Raw genomic sequence first — 17,486 nt, 5'->3', positions numbered from 1 at the left:
TCTAGAAACCATATTTTTCAATGGATCTTCATGAAAATTGGGTCATGTGGAGACAGGTGAGCGATTCAGGACCATCATGGTCCTCTTGTTTATAGAAAGGTAGCTGTTTAAATGATAAGCATTATTTTATGTCATTTATTTCATAGTCCTAAAGAACATGTCCTTTTTATACGCCCGTTTGAAAAACAGGATGCATTATGGGAACGCCCTTGTCGGGTGGGCGGGCTTTTGGTTTGGCGGGTGGCATCCACATTATTTGTCCAGAGCATATCTTCTTCATGCATGGAGGGATTTTGATGAAACTTGGCACAATTGTTCACTATCATGAGACGGGGTGTCTTGCGCAAGAACCAGGTCCCTAGGTCTGAGGTCAAGGTCACACTTAAAAGTCAAAGGTGAAATTCAAGAATGACTTTGTCTGGAGATTATCTTCTTCATGCATGGAGGGATTTTGATGTAACTTTGGGCAATTGTTCACCATCATGAGACGGAGTGTCATGCGCAAAAACCAAGTCCCTCGACACTTAGAGGTCAAAGGATACTAGAATGAAAACTTTGTCCTGAGCATTTCTTCTTCATGCATGGAGGGATTTTGATATAACTTTGCACAAATGTTCACCACCATAAGATGGAATGTCATACGCAAGAACCAGGTCTAAGGTCGAAGTCACACTTAGAGGTCAAAGGTCAAATTCAAGAATGACTGTCCGGAGCATTTCTTCTTTATGCATGGAGGGATTTTGATGTAACTTGGCACAATTGTTCACCATCATGAGACGGAGTGTCATGCGCAAGAACCAGGTCCCTAGGTCAAAGGTCAAGGTCACATAGGTCAAAGGATACAAGAATGAAAACCTTGTCCGAAGCATTTCTTCTTCATGCATGGAGGGATTTTGATATAACTTGGCAGAAATGTTCACCATCACGAGATAAAGTGTCGTGCGCAAGAACCAAGCCCCTAGGTCTAAGGTCAAGGTCAAACTTGGAGGCCAACGGTCAGATACAAGAATGACTTTGTCCGGAGCATTTCTTATTCATGCATGGAGCGATTTGGATGTAACCTGGCACAATTGTACACCATCATGAGACAGCGTCATGTGCAGGTCCCTTTGTTAGGATTACTTTCCTTTGTTGTTACTATATATTGTAACTTTTTCATTACTAGTGGTAGGGAAAATTTTTTTTGTAGTACAACATGCATGTTACATCAAATTTTAAGGTGTATTTTGACCTATCTCTACCAGGTAAGGATTTTTTTAGGGACTAACAATTGTTGCGGGGTGGGGAGGAGGGATTTTTCTTTATATACAAGATTAACTTATTAATAACTTATATTCTAACTTTTTTATAAATGACCACTTATCTGTGGTACAACATAGATGTGGGGGCTTCCGTGGCCAAGTGGTTAAGGTCGCTGACTTCAAATCACTTGCCCCTCATCGATGTGGGTTCGAGCCTCACTCGGGGCGTTTAATTCTTCATGTTAGGAAGCCATCCAGCTGGCTTACAGTAGGTCGGTGGTTCTACCCAGGTGCCCGCTCGTGATGAAATAATGCACGGAGGGGCACCTGGGGTCTTCCTCCACCATTAAAGCTGGAAAGTTGCCATATGACCTATCATGTGTTGGTGTGATGTTAAATCCAACAAAAAAAAAAAAGAAAAATAACATTAGATGTTACTTTCAAATTTTAGGTGTATTTTAAGGTATCTCTACCTGGTAAGGAGATTTTTTTGTGGACTTAAAAAAACCCAAAAGAATTACAATAAACCACAAAATTAAAATTCTATTTGTAAATACAAGTGCTAGTGTAAAGAAATTTGCTGTGACAGGTGTATATTGTGACGTTCTGGCACTCTTGTTAGTATAGTAGATTTTGTTTAAAATATAAACAGTCAGGGTTGTCTTGTAGTAATATTATCTTTGAGGTTGTAACTGTTTAATTTAGGAATATGGACAAAAGGGTAAACATTGAGAAAAGCGTTAAACCCAAAACAAACAAACAAAAAAACATTGAGAAAGCTGTTTGTGTTGTGGTGACAGCACAGTTTTCCTTAAATATCTTGAGATCCTCTTAAGGAAAGGTCTTTAAACTTGACAGGCACATTGCATATGATCTGAGTGAGTAGCATGATTGGAGGTTAGTGGTCAAGGTCAGAGTGGTTATTATGGAAAAAACATTTCTAGCTCATTAATCAACTCTTCACCTAAGCACCTATTGCTTTTCAGACACATTGACCAAGGGAAGTGGGTCACACCTACTAATTTTGAGTATAGTGTAAGAGGTAAAGGTTAGACTGACTACTGCTACAAATCCATGTCTAGTATAAATAATTTCTTCAGTATATTTTAAGGAAGATTTTATCTGCAACTAACTAACTTTGTGGGCACATAGCCAGGGAGTAGTAGACGATATCCCTATTGATAATGGGGTTAAGGTCATATTGGTTGTTCTTATCAAAACTTTTCTGTCCAATATTCTGAGAGTGACTAGACCTTCGACCCCAATACATTGCTTGTTGTTGGTGAATGATGTAAAATTTAGGTCAGTGGGTCTTAAGGTCACAGTGACACTTAGTTAAAAAAGAACATTCCCCATGGACCCCTCTTGATTTTGAAGTTTGTTAGTCAAAGGTCACTGTCCTGTGAAGTGTTCAAATGGACTTATTGTTTAATGGTGTTTTTCAACCATTCATCTGTTTGCAACTTAGTGCTGCTCAATAACGTAACTTCAGAATGCTTTGACCTATATTAATTCTCTTTGATAAGTACATTGGTATAGGTGTATTTTTCTCCAGATCAGCACAATGGTTCTCTTGTTAGAAAAAAATAATATTGAGGGTGTTACTTTTATTTTTGGAATATAAACATAAGGGTGAACGTGGAAGGTTTGTCATTTAGAAATGTGAATATTTAGGGTTATCTGTAAGAAATATTAGGTTTTCCTTTAGGGTATGATCTTGTTGAAATGTTACCATTGAGGATTCTCTTAGAATTATGAAGAATGAGATTTTTCCAATTGAAATACCAATATTGGGGTTTTATGTAAAATGTGAACAGTCTTGTATCGCAAGTAAATATTAATTACTGGTCCTAGTTTAAACAATGCGGTTGTAAACATGTTAAAGACATGTACAGTAGATTGTTCCTGTGTTAAGCAGTAATTAAGGTAGACTATATGTAATTGTTTTCTTTGTTACCTTATCTGTTTAATTGACAGTTGACTTGTTAAGTTTTAGACCGTTAATAAAATTGTGAGCATATCTCTGTTCTGTATACATACTCCTTGTAAAGCTTTTTTTGTTGTTCGTTTCACATTTCCAGGAATTTGATATTTCTTCGCTCAAACAGACATCATTTTAGAGCTCGGATGTCTTTCCAGTAAGATACCTACAGTTATAAGTTATGTCGATCTTCATTGAATGAGGGATGCATTACTTCTTGTGTTTTCGTTGGGTCCAATTGAAATACCAATTGGTTTGTGATAAAAAAAAATGGAGAATGCTTTGGATTATGGATGTCAAATTTCACAGAATGATTGACACAAGTCTTCAGCAAACCTCTTTTGTGTAGTGGGTAAGTAGGTCATAGGTTAGATACTGTAAACAATTTCTGATCAATGACAGGACAGCGCTCTGACTGATGGCTGTCAGATTGCCTATGGACAGTAAATTAGATTCCATGCCAATTTTTGAACTAGGGTCACACTGACGTTAAAGCTCATAATTAGTTTCCATTTTATAACTAGCATCGGTAGATGATGTCTTTAGTTTATACAAGTATGTCAAAGGTCATATTCAACTGGAGACCAGTTAATAATTCAAAAAGATTTGACATATGGCCATCAGAGAATATGATTGCCAATGTCACTTTTTAAGGTCAACACAGTCATGGTTCAAGGCTTTGCAAACCAAAAGCCCATATTATAGTTGTTTCATGAAGTTTGACAGGACATTTAATACATACGTCATGAAACTACATGAAAAATCTGCAAAATTCTTGGTATTTTGGGCAAGGGGGCTTATCATCCAACAAATTTTGATACCAGCTCCTTCAAGACGCGTAATTAAATACTACAAAGTTTTGACATCCCCATACACATGGACAAAAGGACAGAACTACCATTACTAACATGCCTCAACTTCAGGGGCCTCCATTGCTGAGGGGTTTGGTCAACTGGCCGCAATGCTATGGGTTTCAAACACAGTTTTGAATGTAGAATTCTTCCTAAATTTGGAAGCTAGCCAGCTGGCTTTCAGTTAGCGGTTTGTCAATTTGCTCACCAGTGCCTTTTCAGCGGTGTTTTAACAGGAGAAACGTGTGTCAACAGAGGGATTCTCGCACTAACATTCTGTTAAAACACCGTTTTATATATGCGCGTCTCCTGGCAAAGTATAAACATATTACTGCCCCAGAACGGATAATTCAAAAGGAAATGACGTCAACGTGAAAGACAACGCAGACATTCCCGTGCGTTTCATGGAAACTTAATGACGTTGAGGGATAATTTATTTGTTTATTAGTTTTTATGCGTTTTATTGTATTGGATTTAATAAATCTTTTCTTAAAAATTGTTTGCTCATTTGGTCCTTAGATTACATTTTGATTATAGTTAGTTATTTTGTTAGATATTTTGTGAGTAAAGACTCCAGGTACAAGGCTATTATTTGGACATAGGTATGCTGTCATTTTGAACCAGCCCAAATAGCTTAGTAGGGAGAGTGCAGATTACGGATCATGGGGTCGTTAGTTCGATCCCCAGGCAAGTGATGATTTGATAAAAGACATTGTGTCTGAAATCATTCATCCTCACCTCTGATTCTTGTTGGGGAGTTGGCAGTTACTTGCGGATAACAGATAAATACTGAAACAGAGTGCAGAAACACTGGTTAGGATAACTGCCCATTGTTACATAACTGAAATATTGTTGAAAAACAGCATTAAACCCCAAAGCAAAGAACCAAAAAAGCATTTATGCTGTCATTTTGAAGAGGACTTGTATACATGAGGAATTAGACACAATGTTTAAGTTGTGCTGTTGGGTTGTATACTCCAACAAATTTTCGAATATCGTTATAAGATACTAACAGTACCGGTAACTTTTAATTTCATAGTATTGTATATATATAGCATACAGCATACTATTTTTAACACATCATTGCATGAGTCAGATCATTAGGTTATGCTGCAGTTGACATTGTAAGTCCTATTCCATTGGAGGACTATGTATTGCATGGCAATGATACATATTTTGTTTTTACCAGAGTTGAGTGGTTCACAATGGTGTGAAGACTGTGGGCACCTGGAACAGATGGACCTCCCTATGACATCATCAAGAGGATACTATACCAGTGTCTGGTCTACCATGGAAATGTATGGAAACATCTGGAAAACCACAGGTTATATTTATACCACCACAAAAGGAAGTTTGGGGGGGGGGGGGGGGGGGGTGGGGGCGGGGGTGTATATAGAGTGAGCTTGGCGGTCGGTCCATCGGTTTTCATGGTTTCCGGATGATAACTTGAGAACGGCTTGACTGATTTAAATAATATTTGGTACACAGGTGTAACTACAGAAAATACAGGTCAAGTTTGAATTTGGGGTCAGTAGGTCAAAGGTCAAGGTCACAGTGACCCTGATTAGTTAAACGGTTTCCGGATAACTTTAGAACACTTGGGCCTAGGATCATAAATTTTGGTACACAGGTGTAACATTATGAAATGCAGGTCTAGTTTATCTTTAAGGTCTGTAGGTCAAAGGTCAAGGTCAGAGTGACTCTGAACAGTATTAAATAGTTTCCGGATGATAACCTAAGAACGCTTTGGCCTAGGATCATAGATTTTGGTACACAGGTGTAACATCATGAAATACAGGTCAAGTTTTATTTTGAGGTCATTAGGTCAAAGGTCAAGGTCACAGTGACTCGGAACAGTTGAACGGTTGTCTGATGATAACTTGAGAACGCTTGGTCCTAGGATCATAAATTTTGGTACACAGGTGTAACATCATGAAATACAGGTCAAGTTTTACTTTGAGGTCAGTAGGTCAAAGGTCAAGGTCACAGTGAATCTGAACAGTTTAACGGTTTCCGGATAATGATAACTTGAGAACGCTTGGGTCTAGGATTATAAATTTTTGTACACAGGTTTAACATGATAAAATACAGGTCAAGTTTGACTTTGAGGCTAGTAGGTCAAAGGTCAAGGTCACAATAACACAAAACAGTTAAACAGTTTTCTGATGATAACTTGAGAACGCTTGGGACTAGGTTAATATAAATTGATAGGGAGGTTGGTTATGACCAGCAGATGACCCCTAATGATTTTGAGGTCAGGAGGTGATAGGTCAAGGTCACAGTGACCCGGAACATTTTAACGGTTTTCGGACAATAACTTCAGAATGCTTGAGACTAGAATCACGAAACTAAATAGGGAGGTTGGTCATGACCAGCAGATGGCCTGAGTGTATTGATTTTGAAATCCAAAGGTCAAAGGTCAGAGTGACCCAGAACATTTACACCTTTTCCAGACAATAACTTGAGAACACTTGGGCCGAGGATCATGAAACTTCATAGGGAGGTTGATCATGACCAGCAGATTACCTCTATTGATTTTGAGGTCAGTAGGTCAAAGGTCAAACATGTTCAGCTTTGATATTGGCTTAGTTCTGTGACTAGGCCATATTGTGGGGGGTATAATTTGTCACTCCTGTGACAACTCTAGTTTTGTCTGGTGTTTTTATGCCACCAAAATACGAACCTAAGGGGATCAGTCATGTGGGTGATCAGTCTGTTGCAATAAGTTCGTGGAACGAACTACTTTCATGTTTTTAAAAGGATTCGGATGAAAATTCATTCAAATGATCACCGTGAAGTGTAGGTGTACATGTCAATTTTCCTGGCATGTGTAAAGCTGGGGGGCCCCATGGTATCATGAGGTCAGTTTAGAATTTCACATGGAAATGACCATAAGATGGAATTTACCAAGTTTCTGTCATTATTTTCTATATTTTTACTGCTGATAGGGTTACTTAAGTTTTAATGGTCATTTTGTATTCTGGACTGTTGTCATATATTTTCACAGTATTGCATTTTATTACTGTCATAAGGGGTTTGATGGTAGTTAAGGTAAAGGTTATTATTTTTTTTTGGGGGGGGGAGTAATATTAGTAGTCAAAGAAGGTGTCTACCTACAAAAGATAGAATAACCTTTTGTTCAAAAGAATCGACTGCGGATGTTATATATTGCTGCCCTTCCTCACAAGTATCAAAGGCCAATACTGGTGGAAACTACCGATCCAAGTAATCACCAAGCAATGAACACCAGTTGGGATATCAGTTACATGCAGGAATTGGACCTAGGTTGCTAGCCCTATGTTCCATCTAAGGACTGCACCACTGACCCTCTACATATGTTGGCATGCCTTATTCAGTTTCTTCATGCTCTTTTCTTTGATATACTGAGTAAGATGGTGCAAATAAATTTTTTATGCTTCTGTTTACAGTAGTTAAGTAAAGAGACAAATGATTTCTTTGAAAATACAAGGTTTTAAACTCCAGAAATATTTTTTACGTAAAGGAGAAAAGCCGAAAACTGTCCATTCTTTCGCATAATGGATAGTTTGAGGCTTTTCTCTGACTTAAAACACGGTCCTCACGAAACAATCAAGATTGTCGTGATATTATATAATGTCACTAATATTGTCCTCTTTGAGGCAAAGACAATTCATTGATTTGTGTCTCTGTGCAAAGTAAAAATACCAAGTCAAATAGATCTGAAATTAGATTGCATATAGATATTTATTGCAATTAATAGTTTTTTTAAAACACTAATGATATTCAGTGCTGATTCTTAGGAAAGTTTTGAACATATCTCGCTTTGTCATATTTATGAATGATTTGAGGTACCTTTACAAAAAGTAAACTTTAACTTGGCCGTATGATATATGTATCAATAGTTGTCCATGCTTTGTTCGGGCTGAATTTGCAGTTTATATAAATGACGGGCCCAGGAGAAGACATTCTAAAATGTATGTATGTATAATGTGTTTTATATCATAATTGTAAAACAATCGTTCTTATCTCGTAATTACGAGATATTCTATCAATTTTATTAGAAGAAAATTACCCTTATTACATTAGATCTTTACTAGTTATGACTCGTATCTCGTTATTACGAGAAAATATTTTGTTATTACAATAAATAACATCGTCATTGCCAAAAAATTGTATTGTTAAATTAAAGCCAAATTTTCTGTAATACCGAAATACTGAAACGTGCAGTAAAATTTTAGGGAACTTGACGTTTTTCCTTTTTTTTGTCCTCGTAGTAGAAAGGTGAAATTACACATTTCTGGGTAGGACTGCAACAAAATTTAATGTCAGTTATGGCCAAAAATAAACCAATTTTACACGGAAAACTGCATGAGAAAAATAGGGCTGCAGCATTTGAAAAAGAAAGGAAAATTGTGTTTTCTTTAGCTTGACTATTCAAAGAATAGGTAGAGCTATTGGACTCAAATTTGTTTAATTTTGACCATTGTTTTCTCGTTTAAGATCCATCCATTATTTTATCCAGGACCATACGCCGCTTTTCATGGAATCGCTATCTGTGCATCATTGAAGGTTCCATGTGTACCGCCGTATAAGTACATCTGCGAATGTCTCTAAAATACATTTTGGTACTTATAACATGTGGAAATGTTGAGTTCTGCTCAACCCGGGGCTAGATGGTGTGGACGGTAGCTTGCACTTCCGCTACCGTCCATGAACAAACCGAGCCTGCAACATTTTCGTTAATGACATGTTGGGCGACCTGTGGTTTTCCACTTTTTTTTTATTTCATCTAGGAGTCTGCGTCCGCGTCAGCGTCCCTATTTGGTTAAGGTTCATCAACAGTGTTTGGAGACCATCCTTCAGATGAATATTAATTTCTGAAATTTATATCTCATAGACCATTACCATTTATAATTATTGTTTTTGCCCTGTCCGTCCGTCTGTCTGTCCGTCCGTACGTCACACTTCATTTCCGAGCAATAACTGGAGAACCATTTGACCTAGAACCTTCAAACTTCATAGGGTTGTAGGGCTGCTGTAGTAGACGACCCCTATTGTTTTTGGGGTCACTCCGTCAAAGGTCAAGGTCACAGGGGCCTGAACATTGAAAACCATTTCCGATCAATAACTAGAGAACCACTTGACCAAGAATGTTGAAACTTCATAGGATGATTGGCCATGAAGAGTAGATGACCCCTATTGATTTTGGGGTCACTCCGTCAAAGGTCAAGGTCACAGGGGCCTGAACATTGAAAACCATTTCCGATCAATAACTAGAGAACCACTTGACCCAGAATGTTGAAACTTCATAGGATGATTGATCATGAAGAGTAGATGACCCCTATTGATTTTGGGGTCACTCCATCAAAGGTCAAGGTCACAGGGGCCTGAACATGGAAAATCATTTCCGATCAATAACTAGAGAACCACTTGACCCAGAATGTTGAATCTTCATAGGATGATTGTACATGCAAAGTAGATGACCCCTATCGATTTTGGGGTCACTCCATTAAAGGTCAAGGTCACAGGGGCCTGAACATTGAAAACCATTTCCGGTCAGTAACTTGAGAACCACTTGACCCAGAATGATGAAACTTCATAGGATGATTGGTCATGCAGAGTAGATGACCCCTAACGATTTTAGGGTGACTCTGTTAAAGGTCAAGGCCACAGGGGCCTGAACATGGAAAACCATTTCCAATCAATAACTTGAGAACCTCTCGACCCAGAATGTTGAAACTTCATAGGATGATTGTTCATGCAGAGTAAATGACCCCTAATGTTTTTGGGGTCACTCCGTTAAAGGTCAAGGTCACAGAGGCCTGAACATTGATAACCAGTTCATATCAATAACTTGAGAACCACTTGACCCAGAATGTTGAAACTTCATAGGATGATTGAACATGCAGAGTAGATGACCCCTATTGATTTTGGGGTCAGTCTATTAAAGGTCAAGGTCACAGTGGCCTGTTCATGTAAAATCATTTTTTGGAAATAACTTGAGAACCACTTGACCTACAATGTTGAAACTTAATAGGATGATTGGACATGCAGAGTAGATGACCCCTACTTATTTTGAGGTCACTTGATCAAAGGTCAAGGTCACAGGAGCCTGAACAGTGACTTGAGAACCACTAGGCCAAGAGTGTTGAAATTTAGCGGGATGACTGGACATGCCAAGTAGATGATCCCTATTGCAGCCAACCATCAGTGTCTCTTTGACTTTCGCTCCTGACCCCTATTAACTTCTTGCCTATAGGACTTTGCATTGGGGGAGACATGCACTTTTTTACAAAAGCATTTTCTAGTTAAATATACTGAATTGTTCAGAAGAAGTAGGAAATACTTTACTCAAAGGTAAGATTGTTTAGGAATGTGTATTTTGTTTAATATCACATTCACTTCGACTGTAAACGTTCTATTTTGTAGAAAATATCAAACTAATCTTTTTCAAACGTATTTTTCTTTAATTTTGTTTTGGTTCTGTGTGCAACATATTTATCTGGGTACTCCCCAGTAATGAAATATGGTTAGCTGACATATTCTCTTGAACATAGCAGTATTTTTATTCATTTTGACACCTCTACTTTCACTTCCATTTTGCAATTTTTCAGCGTTTTGAAATGTGCATGTTTTTAACATTTCCAACACTGGGAGTACCTGTAGAAATATGTTAGGCACACAATAAGTATAGACATAATGTCAAAATATTTTTGAAAAGGAAGTTTGATAGTTTCTACAAAACAGAATGTGGATGAGCAAAGTACATGTGACATAAGAGAAAATTGATTATTCCAAACATAACACTTCTCTTAAAAGACACTTCTACTTATTCTGAACAGTTTGGTATACATTTTATGAAAAACAAAGGCTTATGATGGCTAAAAACATAAGACAAAAATTCCACTGAGGGGCAGTTTCAAAACACTTTATATGAACCTTATTCACTGTGATAAATTGACTTAAACTGCACAGATTCAATGACTCTATTTAGACACTGTAACTAAAAAATCAAAATCGGATTTTTTAACATTTAGACTCCAAATATATATTGCTAAGTGCATCAGATAATATAAACACAACATTAAAATGCTTTGTGTTATTTATTAAAAGAGATATTTACTCCAAAAAATTTAGTCCCCATAACATTTTTGGAAATAGGATAGACAACTCCTGAATGACTATCTCATCAAATTTGCTGATATAAAAATAAACTTAGGTATTTTCCCATGATACCCTCATTAAAGTCTGTTTCACCTGTTCATTCAGACATGGAATGTAAACAAATCCAGGAACAACTTAACAGTACAAGGACATCAGACAACCTTTTTTATTTTCCTTCAGGACAAATACACATGTTAGGTCATACCTGTAGTTAATAAACCAACATGTAAAACAATTAATTAGCTCATCAAAGAAATGACGACTATTAACTTCACAATATTTTATTACCTCCCTTCATTATATTTATCATCTACATTCTACATATTTTTTATGGAATTACCTCCCTTTATCTCATATAAGCTTTCTTATATTGCAATTTAATCAGTCAGTATTTTTACCTTAATTTTCAGAGAAATAAATATATATTTTTTTAATCCATGGTAAGATGAAAAACATATATCATATTAAAGAATACCATAAAATCATTTATCACACATGAATGCAACGTATACATGAGAAATAATGTTTAGCCTTGTTGCCAATGACAATGTTGAAAAATATTAAAGCTCAGATGGCATAACAGCGAGATAAAATCTATTTCAAGTTAGTAATTCCCATATTAACTTCCGACTACAAAAATTTAAAGTATGTTGTTATTCCCATTTCAGTCCAACATATCTAAAGAAGTAAATACTACAAAGACTGTATATCAATTTTTATACGCCCGAAGGGACGTATTATGTTATGACGCTGGTGTCCGTCTGTCCGTTAGTAATTTCGTGTCCGCTCTGTAACTCTTGAACCCCTTGAAGAATTTCAAGGAAACTTGACACAAATGTTCACCACACCGAGACGATGTGCAGAACACATGTTCCGGATATCTCGCTTCAAGGTCAAGGTCACACTTAGGAGTCAAAGGTCATATCAGTTTGTTTCGTGTCCGCTCTGTAACTCTTGAACCCCTTGAAGGATTTCAAAGAAACTTGACACAAATGTTCACCACACCGAGACGACGTGCAGAGCGCATGTTCCGGATGTCTCGCTTCAAGGTCAAGGTCACACTTAGGAGTCAAAGGTCATATCAGTTTGTTTCGTGTCCACTCTGTAACTCTTGAATCCCTTGAAGGATTTCAAAGAAACTTGACACAAATGTTCACCACACCGAGACGACGTGCAGAGCGCATGTTCCAGACGACTTGCTTCAAGGTCAAGGTCACACTTAGGGGTCAAAAGTCCTATCAGTTTGTTTTGTGTCCGCTCTGTAACTCTTGAACTGCTTGAAGGATTTCAAAGAAACTTGGCAGAAATGTTTACCACACTGAGGCGATGTGCAAAGCGCATGTTCCGGATGACTCGCTTCAAGGTCAAGGTCACACTTAAGGGTCAAAGGTCATATATGACTTTGCTTAGTGTATATTGCTCTGCATTGCAGTGCTCTTGTTTTTATTTGGCAGATCTCTTTTTTGTACTTACAATATTTTTTTTTTTTAATTACTTCCCTTTTATGTTACTATAAATAGCTTATTTTGAAACTTTTTTATTATTGGCCGTAGGGAAAAACCGAGACCACTTTTCTGTGGTACAACATGGATGGTACTTCCAATTTTTAGGTCTATTTTTACATACCTGTACCTGATAAGGATTTTTTTGTAGACTTTGAATATTTTTTTTGTGGACTTAGATTTGTTTTTTGAAGTTTTCCTTTTGTTGTTCCAGTCCTTTGGGCTACAACAGTCAAGTTCTTAAAATTTTGCTCCCTTCCTATGATGTAAGCCTTCGGGCGTATATTGCCCCGCTTGGCGGCGCTCTTGTTTAAAATAAAATTCCACCAACATAATTTTTCTTATTTCTTTTATCTTTATTATGTAGTGTACTTATCTGGAATGATGAGATATTTTAAAATGTATATTTCTTTATTCCCCTGGATGGAAATAAATAAAACATATCTACAAAACAACCATTTATACCAACCAAATTGTAAAATATCTAAGTTTTGTTGATGTTAGTAATTATATGTTGAGACATCAAAACAAAATAAAGTATAACTAAAAAATTGTGGAACATCATTTCTAGATAAGATTAGACTGTATTATACAATTGTTTATATGAAAATATGTGACAAATCTGGGTAATAGAATATTAATTAAGTTATGGTAAAATGTTGAACTGCTTTAACATTAATGTACAAGTGATGAATGAGTTTATCTAACCATTATTTTGATATTTTATGCATTATTAAGAAAACTATAACATACAAGAAATGACTCACAGACAGTATAAGTTGCTGAATGACCGGGTCAATCTCCACCAAAAATAATATGAAACTTAGAAAGTCCAATTAAAGGTTATTCTTTAAATTAGATTGATCACATTTTAACATTTCTATGAATGCAATTGTTTAATTAATGCTTTCTTCTTACATGCATGCCATAATGGAAATAAAATATGATTTAACAATATATTTATACAGTCTTGTCATAAACACATTCTGTACAGATGATAATACATAGAAAAGTCAACATATTTTATGTGTGGGTCCATCTCAGTTTACAGATGGTGCATGGCTGTCTCACTCTTGAATATACATCATGCAGCACAGTTGGGGTAAAGTCCTTTTCACATGACAACACGCTTGTAGCACTTCTGGAAATACAAAAGTAAAACTTTATTACATAAAGAGAATAAACAGCAGTTTGTAAAACAATTATAACATAATTTTTGACATTTGCAGATATTCTTAGAAATATATTATCAGGCAGCAAGTCAGGTAACTCTACAAATTGACATTTTGTCTAATTTCAACTTGTCTAAGGAGAATAACCTGTCTTAAGCAGCAAGATTGTGTTCCTACTTGGCTTGTTGCTTTATTTTGATTTTCCATATACTTAGATTCACTAAATGACAAGTTATATAATAGTACTGTCTGAAAAGATTGCATATTTTGTAACATTCAATGTACATATTCAGTAGAATAGTGAAAACAATAAAAAGATAAATCTGATGATGTTCACCTATGATCTCACCTAAAAGCTCCAACAACAACCTACAACCTCTGATTAGTATATGATGTAATAATGATAAACTTCCTAAAGTGTTTTTATATAACATGCAAAAGCAATGAACTTGAGAACTGCCAAAACTTCACCTTATGAGTAATAGATGTTCATTTTTCCCATTGTTGAAAGTGTTGTTTTTCTTAAAGCATTAACAATAGATATTATAAGTACAGTGCAACCTCTGTGGAGCAACACCCTGTGGGATATACAAATATTTTTAGTTATGTTGAGGTTGTTGTTCTGGAGAGGTAAATTTGATAGTTATATTTCAGCTTAGGGAAATTCTTATGATGTTGTTATTGAGAGGTTTTTGCTTCAGAGTGAGCTACTCTGGCCAGGTTGTACTGTATAAATTGCTTCAAACTCCATCTCTTTCAGCTGAGCTAAATGGAGAAAAACAACAATAGATTCTCCAAATTTAGAATTTCTTTGTTTACAATTTGACATTTAATGTTGGGCAACTATGCAGACATATTTTTATGTGATACAATGTCGCCTTTAACTATTTTTTTCTAATGAACAAAGTGTCAGTCTTGACAAAATCATGTGAAAAAAAGGTCACAGTAAACAATATTAATCTAACCAGTTCATATATATTGCAAAATCAGCTTTACAGAACTCATAAGTGGCAAAATTAAATTTAAATGTTGCTTTTGTGATGTGCAGCACTGGCCATGTCTTTTTATCACAATAATTTACCTCATTTATATCTGTTACTTTCACATTACTTTTTTGTCCCTTCTGCACTAACCATTGTCTACAAGTTCTGAAATATTATCAAACATTAATTCACACACTTTCTAGGCAACCAACATAAAATCAGTGTAAAAGCATTTGAATATAATTATTTTTATTTTCTTGATATAAAGATACAAATTTAATGTACTTCATGTTTTTACTGACTGATACAATATACTGATAAATTCTTATTTCAATGTTTGTTATCAAAGTACATTTTTATTCTATTTTTAAAGTGTTTACATTACAAAGCTATCACACATTTATGACTAAAACATATCTATTAGCATTATCTTTGATGGGGATATGTACATAGTAAATTGAGGGATACACAAAGCTACAGGAAAGAAATGCTTATGCCAGGCTGACATAAAGTCCAGAAGGTTCACATCTTGTCAGGAATGCCAGTCTTAAAGCTGTCTTATACAATTATTTCAGAAGCAAGTATCTAGTCATACAGCATATAAATGCTTTGCGACCTTTGTTTAACATACCGAAGCATAATACCCCCTGCATTTATTCATAATGGTAACATCTTCTGGGACTGCCACATGGTAAGACAGGTCAAACAACTGTACATACTCAAACTTCTCCCTACCAACACTGAAAATGAAAATTATACAATTTTTTCCCTTTATTTTTGTACAAAAGATGACCCATACATTTAATATAGACTTTTTACATATAATTAAATTAATAAAATATCTCATAACTTATTTTATGTTTAAAATTATAATTATTAATAAACATGAAGCTGAAGTGTTCTAATTTATAAGCTGCAATTAGTATTGAAAAAAAACAACAAAAATACTGCAACTATTGTATATAATAAAAAAAGTATCATGAACCTGATTATGAAACAGTCCCAGTTCAAATGTAATAACACATGACTGTCAGAAAATCAATGTAGGGTACTCTATAATGATATCATGAATGCCATCAATAAACTTCATATATAACAAAGTATACCAGGTTGTCAATGTAGCCTCTTTCTTGTTACTTCAAGAGCTTCCAAAGACAGACTGCAACTACATGTATCAGACATTGAAAGTAAAATAAACAAATAAACATTACACAAGACAATTTTTTATGTTAAATAAAGAGATTTAATTAAATGCAATCTGAGATTATTGCTAAAACATAAAGGGAAGTAATTATCAATAAAATAGTTGAAGGAAAATGTATATATAAGGGAGGTAATTTAGAAAAAAAAAACTTCAAATGTCAGTATAATGATAGTTGACACTGACAATGACCTATATCAAGTATGCACAAGGTAAGAAACAGCAAGCACTTGAAAAATGCATTATATTTCCTTGCAATTTCAAGAATATTTGACTGTATGTAAGGGTTCCCTAGATGCTGTTATACTGAAATAAACTTAAGTCTAAATATAGCTAAGATCTATTTATATCTTTAAAAAAAGGAAGTCCCAAATTTCTACAGCAAATCACAGGCTCAAAAGTTTAGTTACTAATATCAGCAAAGAGGTTGATATCTATACTTTTTAATAACTATCGTCAAAGGTAGGGAAAAACTTACTGGAAAGGCATACAGTTCTGATCTAATCATTTCAATACATTTTCAGCTCATTTGCATATAAGAAGAAATTTACAGAATTCCCCCTGTTTCTCTTCATTTTCAAACAATCTGTACGATGAATATAAACCAAAACATCAGATATATATTTCAACAAAGACTGTCAACTTACCTTGTTTTTAGAAGAAGACAAAATTTCAGCAACTTTCACTTCCCCGCAAAAACTGTACCGGTGTGCAAGTAAAAAAATCTCAAATGTGATTTTTGAAATAATACAGTCAGACCACAATTATTTCCCTTGAAAATAAAATGCTCTAGGTAAATGCCTACTCTATTTTGCGGTTGTATAAACGTATGCCCCTTTAATGATTTAGACATTTTTGACTGAGGTTTTATATGTAAGTAGGTATTTCAGTACCTACTAATGGAAATGGATTGAATCATCACACACTAAGTCTTGTTCATTATTCTGATCTGATATGCAGTGATCAGGTGTCATAACTCTGCTTGCATTTTTCCAAATGTATGCCATTTTTTTCGACTAAGCTGTCGTTGGTTAAATTTTTGTAAGTAAGCTGGTATCTCAGTACCCTGTAATGAGAATGAATTTAAACTGGCACAATTGTCCCTGTCATGAGCTGATATGCATTGCACAGGTTCCATAACTCTTTTTGCAATTTCACAAAATTATGGCCCCCTTTTCGACTTTAATATTCATTCAGTTGACAAAACTGTTGAATAGTCGAGCGTTGCTGTCCTCCGACAGCTCTTGTTTTTACATTACGTTGCCTATTTTCATCTATTTTCGACTGAAAATGCCATACCAGGTTTATATCTGCGATACTTTTCTATTGCGATTCAGGAGTACACAAAGAGGACTTTACTACTTTCTAACGGTTGAAGATTTAAACTAACATTCAGTAATTACTTATGGCAC

At 35.5% G+C, this 17,486-nt stretch overlaps 1 long non-coding RNA gene across 2 annotated transcripts; it reads right to left on the bottom strand.

Annotated features, from left to right (window-relative positions):
• Positions 1–11,481: 11,481 nt before the first annotated feature.
• Positions 11,482–16,868, bottom strand: LOC128557903 (uncharacterized). 2 transcript variants are annotated; one of them, XR_008371493.1, is made up of 5 exons: positions 16,722–16,868; positions 15,859–16,038; positions 15,505–15,613; positions 14,972–15,038; positions 11,482–13,859 (listed from the first exon to the last, which is right to left on the bottom strand). It is a non-coding gene; the product is annotated as an uncharacterized LOC128557903 (long non-coding RNA). The 2 variants fall into 2 exon arrangements; XR_008371492.1 differs by having other exon boundaries at positions 15,980–16,038; positions 16,722–16,864.
• Between the last annotated feature and the right edge of the window lie 618 nt (positions 16,869–17,486).

Source organism: Mercenaria mercenaria, chromosome 1, assembly GCF_021730395.1.
Source record: "Mercenaria mercenaria strain notata chromosome 1, MADL_Memer_1, whole genome shotgun sequence".
NCBI lineage: Eukaryota > Metazoa > Mollusca > Bivalvia > Venerida > Veneridae > Mercenaria > Mercenaria mercenaria.
Note: the sequence above shows the minus strand (reverse complement) of the source record. Positions and strands in the feature narration are given on the sequence as shown.